A 10,301-nucleotide genomic window follows, 5' to 3' on the forward strand; every position below is an offset into this window, starting at 1 on the left:
TGCACCGACCATAATCCCACCCAGCCCCCACCCCCCATATCCCTAAACATTTACCTGCTAATCCCTTTAACCCACGCATCTCAGGACACTAAGGGGCAATTTTAGCATAGCCAATCAACCTTACCCGCACATCCTTAGACTGTGGGAGGAAACCGGAGCACCCGGAGGAAACCCACGCAGACACCGGAAGAATGTGCAAACTCCACACAGGCAGTGACCCGAGCCGAGAACCGAATCCAGGTCCCTGGAGCTGTGAAGCAGCAGTGCTAACCACTGTGCTACCGTGCCCCCCGGGAATCGAACCCAGGTCCTTGGGGCTGTGAAGCAGCAGTGCTAACCACTGTGCTACCGTGCCGCCCCATCATGTTGGACACTGAAGGACCGACAACTAATCACATGAAAATATTGCAGATTCTCAGCGATTCCTCACCCTAGTTGAAATTTGTTTTTGATTTCTTTTTCAGTTGATTCACATTTGTTTATTGTTAATGATTGGAACGAGATTTCAAGAGAATTTTCAGTCCGTGTTTATTATGGATCAGGATCTGGTCCAATGATTGATTTCTGAGCTGAAAACAACTGGGAAATCCCATCACTGAGCAGATCATTTCCTTCTCATTCTCAGTGTTTATCTTTCACTCTGCGTCTCATTATTCTTCATCACTATTCTTCGTAGAAAGTCACTGAGCTCGTGGATAAGGGAAACCGGGCGGACAGTTCCAAACTTCTCCTCAATCTGGTGATGGAAAAAGGATCTCAGGCTCGAAGGGTGATGTGGGAATCCTTTGTGAGAATGCATCACGGAGTCCCAAAGCTGGATAAAATACTGAAAGAAACACAGGAGCTTGGTACGGTAAAATCACAGTGAATTCAATTTCCCATTTAAACACTGTCGATATCACTGTAATATTACACTGAGCTGATTTCATGGAAGTTCATTTATTTAAACAGGTGCTGATTCGTTTGATTATATCAACATCGCACATGGTTTATCTGAATTACCCACTAACCTGAAAGGTAAGAGAGGAAATGGAGATTATAAACTATTTCAATTCTGAGAATCTGAATGACTGATTGGAGCCTTTTTTAGAGATTGTGAAAATCTGGGATACTGAAAATTCAAGACTCTGGTAATTGGGTAGAGCATGATTCGGTTTTGTCATTAATGCTCGACCAGACATCGCTTCAAATTACAATTCAGATGATCTGTCGTTTTTTATCCCAAAAATGTGTGACCATTGCATCTTTTCACCTAACCCAGCTGTTAATTGCTATTAATTCTGAAGTCTTATACACACCTGGCTGAAACCCGGTACCATGTGAATCTCAGTACAGAGCTCCTGCGTGCCTGGGTTTTCTAACTAACAGAAAGCAAAGAGTTGGTGTAAATGGGTGTTTTTCTGGTTGGTGACCAGTGACTAGCGGTGTGCCTCAGGGATCAGTGTTGGGACCGCAATTGTTTACGATTTACATTGATGATTTGGAGTTGGAGACCAAGTGTAGTGTGTCAAAATTCGCAGATGACACTAAGATGAGTGACAGAGCAAAGTGTGCGGAGGACACTGAAAGTCTAGAAAGGGATATAGATAGTCTGTGAGTGGACGAGGGTCTGGCAGATGGAGTACAATGTTGGTAAATATGAGGTCATCCATTTTGGAATGAGTAACAGCAAAATGGACTATTATTTAAATAGTAAAAAATTGCAGCATGCTGCTGTGCAGAGGGACCTGGGTGTCATTGTGCAAGAATCACGAGTTTGTTTGTAAGTGCAGCAGGGAATTAAGAAGACAAATGGAATTTTGTCCTTCACCGAGAGACGGATGGAGTTTAAAAACAGCGAGGTTATGTTGCAGCTGTATAGGGTGCTGGTGAGGCCACACCTGGAGTACTGTTACCAGGGAGGCAGTGCTTGGTAGACTAACGGGACTGAAGGTGGGCAAGTCCCCGGGCCCGGATGGAATGCATCCCAGGGTACTGAAAGAAATGTCAGAGGTAATAGCGGATGCGTTAGTGGTTATTTATCAAAATTCGTTGGATTCTGGGGTCGTGCCGGCGGATTGGAAAACTGCTAATGTTACGCTGCTGTTTAAAAAAGGAAATAGACAAAAGGCGGGTAACTACAAGCCGGTTAGCTTAACGTCTGTAGTTGGGAAAATGCTGGAATCCATCATTAAAGAAGAAATAGCAGGCCATCTGGATAAGAATGGTTCGATTAAGCAGACGCAGCATGGATTCATGAGGGGAAAGTCGTGCTTGACGAACTTGTTGGATTTTTATGAAGATGTGACTAATGTGGTTGACGGAGGGGAACCGGTGGATGCGGTGTTTTTGGATTTCCAAAAGGCGTTTGATAAGGTGCCTCACAAAAGGTTGCTGAAGAAGATTGGGTCACACGGAGTTGGGGGTAGGATGTTAGCGTGGATTGGGGATTGGCTATCCGACAGGAAGCAGAGAGTCGGAATAAATGGGTGCTTTTCTGGTTGGCAGATGGTAACTAGTGGCGTGCCACAGGGATCGGTACTGGGGCCTCAACTATTTGCCATTTATATAGATGATCTGGAGGAGGGGACTGAGTGTAGGGTATCAAAGTTTGCAGACGACACAAAGATAAGTGGAAAAGTGAATCGTGTGGAGGGCAGAGAAGGTTTGCAGAGAGATTTGGACAGGCTGAGTGAGTGGGCGAGGATCTGGCAGATGGAGTATAACGTTGACAAATGTGAGGTTATTCACTTTGGAGGAAATAAGAGCAAATTGGATTATTATCTAAATGGAAAAAAATTACAACATGCTGCTGTGCAGAGTGACCTGGGGGTCCTCGTGCATGAGACACAAAAACCCAGTCTGCAGGTGCAACAGGTGATCAAGAAGGCAAATGGGATGTTGGCCTATATCGCAAGGGGGATAGAATATAAAAGCAGAGATGTCTTGCTGCATCTGTACAGGGCATTGGTGAGGCCGCAGCTGGAATACTGTGTGCAGTATTGGTCCCATTACTTGCGGAAGGATATATTGGCCTTGGAGGGAGTGCAGAGAAGGTTCACCAGGATGATACCAGAGATGAGGGGTGTTGATTATGAGGAGAGACTGAGCAGATTGGGTTTGTACTCGTTGGAATTTAGAAGGCTGAGGGGGGATCTTATAGAGACCTATAAGATAATGAAGGGTCTGGATAGGGTAGAGCTGGAGAGATTCTTTCCACTTAGAAAGGAAGCTAGAACTAGAGGGCACAGCCTCAAAATAAAGGGGGGTCAGTTTCGGACAGAGTTGAGGAGGAACTTCTTCTCTGAGGGTGGTGAATCTCTGGAATTCTCTGCCCACTGAAGTGGTGGAGGCTACCTCGTTGAATATGTTTAAAGCGCGGATAGATGGATTCCTGATCGGTAAGGGAATTAGGGGTTATGGGGATCAGGCGGGTAAGTGGAACTGTTCCACTTCAGATCAGCCATGATCTTATTGAATGGCGGGGCAGGCTCAAGGGGCTAGATGGCCCACTCCTCCTCCTATTTCTTATGTTCTCATGTACTGTGCACAGATTTGGTTTCCTTACTTGAGAAAGGATATACTGGCACTGGAGGGGGTGCAGAGGAGATTCACTAGGTTGATTCCGGAGTTGAGGGGGTTGGCTTTTGAGGAGAGACTGAGTGGACTGTGAAGATACTTATTGGAATTCAGAAGATTGAGGGGAGATCTTATAGAAACATATAATATTATGAAGGAAATAGATAAGATAGAAGCAGGGAAGTTGCTTCCACTGGCAGGTGAAACTAGAACTCAGGGGCATGGCCTCAAAATAAGAGGGAGCAGATTTAGGACTGAGTTGAGGAGCAACTTCTTCAACCAAAGGGTTGTGATTCTGTGGAATTCCCTGCCGAATGAAGCAGTTGAGGCTACCACATTGAATGTTTTTAAGGCAAGGATAGATACATTTTTGAACAGTGAAGGAATTAAGGGTTATGATGAGCAGTTGGGTAAGTGGAGCTGAGTCCACGAAAAGATCAACCATGATCTTATTGAATGGCGGAGCAGGCTCGAGGGGCCCGATGGCCTATTCCTGCCCCTAGTTCTTGTGTTCTGGGTTCACAGTAAAGAGTCAGGCCTTGAGCCAGATGTAAAGGGTTCGCTGCACCTGAGAAATCATTCCCACTGTAAACATATCAAATTAGTGAGTAGCAAAATCCAGATGGCTCATTAAGCCAAACCCAGTCCACTGATGACTGTACAATGTTCCATAACATTCATGACTCCTCAGAAACTGAAGCAGTTCAGGTCCAAATGCAGCAAAATCTAGGTTTGATCTGACAAGGTTGCATGAAAATTTCACACCACACACGTACCAAGCTATAACTATCTCCAACAAGAGTGGATTCAACCATCACCCCTTGACAATCGATGGCATCACTGTTTGCTGTATCCCCCACTATCAACAACCTGAGGGTTACCATTAACCAGAAACTGAACTGGACTCGATATATAAATAGTGTGACTACAAGAACAGGTCAACTGCTAAGAATTCTACAGTGTGAAAGTCATCTCTTACTCCCCGAAAACTTTCCACCATCCACAAGGCACAAGTCAGAAGTGTGATGGAATTCTCTGCCCTCACCTGGGTAAGTGCAGCTCAACGACACGCATGGAATTCCTCACATACCAGTTTAAAGTAGACTATTTGATTAATACCCACCCACAAAAATTATCCCCTCCACCACCGACGAAAAATGGCAGCAGTGTTTACCATCTACAAGATGCACTGCCGAACACAGCAAGGCTGCTGAGATAGCACTTTCCAAACTCATGGCTGCTGCCATCCAGAAGATCAAGGGCAGCAGTCACAGGGGCACACCACTATGTTTTCCTGCAAGTCACTCACCATCCCGACTTGGAAATATCTCTGTCCATTCAAAAACAAAGAACAAAGTAAAGTCCAGCACAGGAACAGGCATCTTTGGCTCTCCAAGCCTGCGTCAATCATGATGCCTGCTTAAACTGAAACCGTATGCACATAGGGAGTCCGTATCCTTCCATTCTCATCCAATTCATGTATTCATCTAGTTACCCCTTAAATGCTGCTATTGTACCTGTTCCCACCACCTCCCCAGACAGCACGTCCCAGACATTCACCACCCTCTGTGTAAAAAACGTGTCTCGCACATCTGCTCTAAGCTTCTCCCCACGCACCTTAAACCTATGTCCCCTCGTACTTGATATTTCTACCCTAGGAAAGAGCATCTGACTATGTACTCTGTCCATGCCACTCATAATCTTGTAAACCTCGATCAGGCCACCGCTCAACCTCCGTCGTTCCAGTGAGGAGAAACCAGTTTAGCCAACCTCTCCTCATAACTAAAACCCTCCTGACCAGTCAACATCCTGGTCAACCTCTTCTGTACCCTCTCCAAAGCATCCACATCCTTCTGGTAGTGTGGCAACCAGAATTGTACACAATATTCTAAATGAGGCCTAAGTTTCTGTACAGCTGCAGCATAACCTGTCAATTTTTATGCTCAATGTCCCGAAAAATAAAGACGAGCATGCAATACGCTTTATTGACTATCTTATTCCTCTGCTTTGCCACCTTTAGTGATCGGTGGACATGTAAACCTAGATCTCTCTGCCTGTCAGTATTCCAAAGGTTCTACCATTTACTGTATAATTCCGGCATGCATTGGACCTTCCAAAATGCATTATCTATTACTTATCCGGATTAAACTCCATCTGCCATTTCTCCACCCAAGTCTCCCAACAGGACTATATTTTGCTGTATCCTCTGAAAATCCTCTTCACTATCCTCAACTCCACCAATTTTTGTGTCCTCTGTGAACTTACTAATCAGGCCAGCTACATTATCCTCCAAATCATTGATATATACTATGAATAACAAAGGTCCCAAATCTGATCCCTGTGGAATATCGCTAGTCCCAGACTTCCATTCAAAAAAGCACCCCTCTACTGCTACCCCCTGTGTTCTCTGGCCCAGCCAGTTCCGTATCCATCCAGCCAGCTCTCCTCTGATCCCGTACCTTAACCCTATCATTGTCACTGGATCAGAACCCTGGAACTCTCTCCGGATCAGTATTGTGGGTGTAACTGCACCACGTGGACTGCAGCGGCTCCAGAAGGCAGCTGACAAGCACATTTTCACGGGAATTAGGGATAGACAATAAATGCTGGCTTAATGTAATGACTCGGGAAGCCAGATCGAAAAGGAACATATGTTTTTACAGAATGCAAAGTAAAACAACTGCCCGATGTATGCAAACATTAGTCCATGGCCAATCAACCAAGCCTGCACACCTTTGGACTGTGGGAGGAAACTGAAGTACCCGGAGGAAGCCCACACAGATACGGGGAGAACTGCAGATTCCACAAAGAGTCATCTGAGCACCAGAATTGAACCCGGGTCCCTGGCGCTGAGAAACAGAATTGCTAACCACTGTGCTGCCCCCAGTAACACCAAGCTCTTTTCCCCTCCCACTCTGTCTCTGTATTATTCCCGATAAATGATGCCCCTATTCAACATTGCCTCGACAACTACATTTGAGACACATTTACCTGAATGGAACACTGTTTGCCCATGTGTTCTCACTACACTCACTCATATGCATATTTTTTCATATGATTGTTTTCTACGGCGTTAATCATCCTATTATTTTCACTGGCAAATTTACTGTACACCTAATACTCTACTATTGCTCCGAGCTTGTTCAATCTCGTTCACCTCATGAATGCGGATCGTTCAGAGTAATGTGTGTCGGACTAATTCTCAGGGAAGCTCGTTTGTAACATATCTTCAAACTGAACCACATCTTTTAATCACTTCAGTTTTAATCATTACATTGAAGACAATTCCAAATCCAGACTTTCTCATTTCCACTTATACAACAACACTGTCTCACAGTGACCTTGTGTGAGGAATCGTATTCGTCTAGAATGATAATGCCCACCGGATTCCCAAATCCACTGGTAGACTCAATTTCTCAATAAACTGCAGCACAATCTATTTACTGTAGAATGTGAGTTGTGAATATCTAGTCGTCTCTCCCTTTTCCCAGTGATCAAAAAGAATATCTTATATTTTCCCTTGCATCATCCACCAGACAATATACATCAGGCTGATAAGCGTGCAGGTTGCTCGCTCCGATTTACCCCATGTAGAGCTAAACGCTTGGTCCGGAGGGGGGGGGGGGGGGTGATGAAATGATAAATATTGAACTTTACCATTTCATGGAACAGAATTTGCCGTCAGAAAATATTTGATAAATAAGACTAACTGCTGATGTTGACACAATTGAACATTGATCTGAAGCAGAAATCTGAGGAAAAGAGAATATCTGGGCTTGATGCCAAACTGCTGGTTGTTTCTGAATAGCAGTGAAAGAGGGCACACTGTTCCACTCAGCAATCCTTTAATTCAGAGGTTATGTTTGAAGTCAGTGTCAGAACTAAGAAAGTGAAATTTTTGCATTATAAAGAAACAAGAGACAGAATTAATCTAAACATAATTATTGGTAAACAGTTCAAATGAACTTTGGATGCTGTCTGCTTTCATATTACACTTCGTAAAGTGGCTTGATGTTCTCTTTCTTGTTGCTGTCATGGCACGACTGTTATCAAAGCAGAATTGTTGAATCTATATGTACAACCCCTGAAATATAATTAGTGATTACTGAAACACTATAAAAGTGTTTTATAGGGGAAGGGTTTTTTTTTTGTTCTCTGTCTAAAGGCAGGTTATATCTCCACCATGGGCAGGCCAACGAGTGCGGTACTGAATTCACCTTAGAAAGAACAGGGATCGATCGCCAGGCTGTTGTTATAACATAAACCACATAAAGCGTCCACCCAACTGATCCAAACGGCTCCGCAATAACTCGCTTAATGTGGTAACAGCCTGATAGAATAGCAGAACTTTCCATGTTCAAAACTGTTGCTTTTCCAATGCACACAATATGACAGAGAACCTACTGAAGTTTACGCACAGTAACAGTGAGACTCCTGAACAATTACAGTCTCTCCCGCTCCTACGCAGCGTCTAATATCCCACTTACCATTTCTGCAGCAGATTGGGAGCTCTGACCAGTTCACAAACTATGTGGACTGCTATATAATCAAGATCTACCAATGAGATGTCTATAATAAGGGCAGGGAGGAAAGTATTAACCATCAGAGTTAAAACATCACCTTTGTAAAATCAATGGGGGCGATTCTCCCAGGCCGGCTGTGCTGCTTTGGTAGTGCAGCAGACCAGGAGACTGGTGCAGAGCCGTTTCACAGGCTTCCCGCTGGGGGCCATAGCCTGCCTGCGTCTCCGGCAGCTGGAATTCGGGCGCCGTCAGCTCCGTGCCAGAGATCCGCGCGGAGCTGTATAAATTATTACAATGCACATTTGAATCTGCTTAAAAGTCATTAGCGGGCCCAGCACTGAAATTTCCGGGCCCACGAGCCTCTCGCCCCGCCACCCCCTCACGTCAGGAGTGGTTCACTCCAACGGGGTTTTGTACAACTTCCCATTTGCAGGGAGCTGGCGACCAGACCCCGCTGGAGTGAAGGGGATGTCATCGAGGCAGCCAGGAGGTTGGAGGTGGCTGGGGTACCCTGGGCATTGCCAGCCTGGGCCCCTGGAACTTCCAAAGGGGCAAAGTGCTAATGTCCAGGACACCTTGGCACTGCCGACTGGGCATTGAGCAGTGCCAAGAGTACAGGACCTAATGGGGATCAGGCCTGTGGGGGTGAGCAGTGGGGGTGGGGAGTCCCGCTTCCACTCTGCATTCGGGCTGAGTGACGGAGGGAGGGAGGACAGCGATTGGGGCTGGCCATCAGGGTGGGTAGAGGGGATCAGCCTTCTGGGGGGAGTGTCAAGATTACGGCGGGGTCAGTCCGTTGGGGTGGGGGGGAGGGGGCGTTGGGACTGTGTAGGAGGGGGAGAAGTGTTGGCCGCCGGCATTGTGGGGCCACTACGCATGCGCCGATCTCTGCACTGACAGATCATCGCACGCACAGTGGCCGCTCAGTGCAATGCTGCCGGCCCCTCCAGCCGGAATAGGCCCCACCCACTGATTTTCAACCTGATTCACGCTCGTGCAATCTGCTCTGCAGAGATTGTGGGAGATTCATTTTGAAACTCCTGCTGAAAAGTCCAGCATGATTTACTCCAGTTTTTACACAAATTCGACACCGCGATTCCTTTTCGGGAGAATCACCCCCAACATGTGATGGAAATATTGGAAGTAAGTGACGACCTGAAATTTTAAGTGGAAATTAATCATTGTCAAATGAGGTTTTCAATAATTAAATTTTATATCCTACTCAAACCTTGACTGACACTGTAAAATAAATCTCTCAAATCAGCAAAGACAGGGTCTTAATGCAACTAACATTTTCTCTCTGTTCTAATTGAAGATCTCCAACAGAAACACAAGGAGACACTCCGGGTACAAACTGAAACACTGAGAGTGAACACTATCCTCATAAAGGAGAAGGTTAAGATTTTCCAGCTGGCTGATCGATACGCTGAGCTAACGATTATTTCCGCTGTTCGAGATCGGACACTTGTCGAACATGAACTGCTGGCAAGAGGCCGAGACCATGAAGAATGGAGAGAGGAACATCTCCGGAGAGAACTGGAAAAAATCCGAACTGATCAATTGTTTCAGAGCAGCTTTTCCCAGAGAAAATCCATATCTGGGAATTCAGCAGCAGTGAGCGGAGTGCCGGGAATTGGAAAAACAACAATGGTACAAAAGATTGTTTATGACTGGGCCACTGGGAAAATATACCCACACTTTCAATTTGTTTTCAATTTTAAATTCCGGGAAATGAACACTATTAACTGTAGAATAAACCTGAAGAATCTGATATTGGATCAATATCCCTACTTTGGGAATATTCTGGGAGAGCTCTGGAAGAACCCAGAAGGATTGCTGTTTATATTCGATGGTTTGGATGAATTCAAGGACAGGATTGATTTTGCTGACAATCGGAGAAATACAGTACCTCAGTACATGTGCACAGATCCCGAATGCTGGTGTGAAGTGTCTGACATTGTGTACAGTTTAATACAGCACAAGCTGCTCCCAGGATGTTCAGTGTTAGTGACCAGCCGCCCCATTGCATTACATTTATTGGAAAAGGCTGACATCAGTGTCCGGGCTGAAATCCTGGGATTTGTTGGTGATGAACGGAAGGAATATTTCAACAAGTTTTTTGAAGATCAGACGGTGGCAGCAGCTCTTTTCAAACACGTGGAGGAGAACGAGATCCTGTACACCATGTGTTACAACCCTTCCTACTGCTGGATCCTCGGT

The 10,301-nt window shown here is 45.4% G+C and overlaps 1 long non-coding RNA gene across 1 annotated transcript; it reads left to right on the top strand.

Annotated features, from left to right (window-relative positions):
- Positions 1–799: 799 nt before the first annotated feature.
- On the top strand, positions 800–9,502 carry LOC144482155 (uncharacterized). Its single transcript, XR_013495879.1, has 3 exons — positions 800–848; positions 952–1,017; positions 9,397–9,502. It is a non-coding gene; the product is annotated as an uncharacterized LOC144482155 (long non-coding RNA).
- The last annotated feature ends 799 nt before the right edge of the window (positions 9,503–10,301 follow it).

This window comes from Mustelus asterias (assembly GCF_964213995.1).
Source record: "Mustelus asterias chromosome 26 unlocalized genomic scaffold, sMusAst1.hap1.1 SUPER_26_unloc_39, whole genome shotgun sequence".
NCBI classification, from domain to species: domain Eukaryota; kingdom Metazoa; phylum Chordata; class Chondrichthyes; order Carcharhiniformes; family Triakidae; genus Mustelus; species Mustelus asterias.